We start from the raw sequence: 1,238 nt of genomic DNA on the forward strand, positions 1-1,238 counted from the left end.
GAAGAGGGCAGAACAATCACAAGCTTTTATTTGTAGCAGTCATTGTGTTTTACCTTCTGGAGTGAGCAGCTGATAAAGTTAGCCTGAAGAAGTGTCAAGGAAGGAGAGAAGATCACAACCCACGTTGTTTTGCAGCAAATCTTTAAAAGACACTGAGAACTTCACTGTGTCAATTCATCTCTTCTCCTGTCTTTGAAGAAAGCCTGCTAAAATTAATTTTCAACACTGCCTCTAAAAAACTGTTCTAAAAGACCCTAGTGACCTGTCTACGCACACTCAGAAGTGAGACTGTGTGCCAGTTTTGGAACAACATATCTCATCTGCTGTTTTCTTCAGGAATGAACAAGTAATCAGCCCAAGTGTTGTTTTTGTCTTTAACAGAACTCAGAATTGTAAAAAATAATTCTTTTTTTTTCCGTTAACCGGTGTATGTATGTGTGCATGTGTGGGGCTGTGGGAAGAAAGGGGCTTTCAATGTTGGTTAAGGTAAAAAGGGAACTTTTAAAATTTCTACCTGTGTATTTATGCTTTATTTCATGACTAGTTAAAACTTGTTCTGTAATAAACTGATAATGTTGCTGTTCATTAAAGAAACATGGTCAGTGTCTTCTATTCTGGGAAGAATAGAGTAAATGATTGACTGTTTCAGGAAGTGGGAAAAGTTAAAATATATGTTGTGACCTGTGGAGAAGTGGGATGAGAATATATAGAAGGGTCTGAAGAAGGGTCATTGACCTGAAACGTTAACTCTGCTTCTCTCTGCACAGATGCTGCCAGACCTGATGAGTATTTCCAGCATTTCTTGTTTTTATTTGAGATTTCCTGCATCTGCTGTATTTTGCTTTGATTTTGTTATTATATGAGAATAAATAGTGCACTCCTCTGATTTTAGCTTTAACAACAGCTGGCTCTGTAGCTTAGTTGGTTAAAGCACCTGTCTTGTAAACAGGAGATCCTGGGTTCAATTCCCAGTTGAGCCTTATTTCACACTTGTGATGTCGAAGTTACCTGATCAATCGCTTCTATCTGTGTCTTCTGAACTTTAAGTGAGAATTCAAATTGCATGATGAATTTTCGTCACAGCCTTGTGAAGGATGTGAGTTTGGAATGGCTGTTACTCCTTGTACAGAAATTCAGTCCTGATATTTCAAAGGCAACTGCTTTGATACAAATTTGTTCACAGTTGCATTCAACCTGGAAAACAGCTCGACATTAATGTCACTGAAGGAAAGTGTGAC

General features: G+C 38.0%; 1 non-coding gene across 1 annotated transcript; it reads left to right on the forward strand.

Annotated features, from left to right (window-relative positions):
* Positions 1-906: 906 nt before the first annotated feature.
* On the forward strand, positions 907-980 carry trnat-ugu (transfer RNA threonine (anticodon UGU)). The gene has a single exon. It is a non-coding gene; the product is annotated as a tRNA-Thr (tRNA).
* The last annotated feature ends 258 nt before the right edge of the window (positions 981-1,238 follow it).

This window comes from Heterodontus francisci, unplaced genomic scaffold (genome assembly GCF_036365525.1).
Source record: "Heterodontus francisci isolate sHetFra1 unplaced genomic scaffold, sHetFra1.hap1 HAP1_SCAFFOLD_59, whole genome shotgun sequence".
NCBI classification, from domain to species: Eukaryota; Metazoa; Chordata; class Chondrichthyes; order Heterodontiformes; family Heterodontidae; genus Heterodontus; species Heterodontus francisci.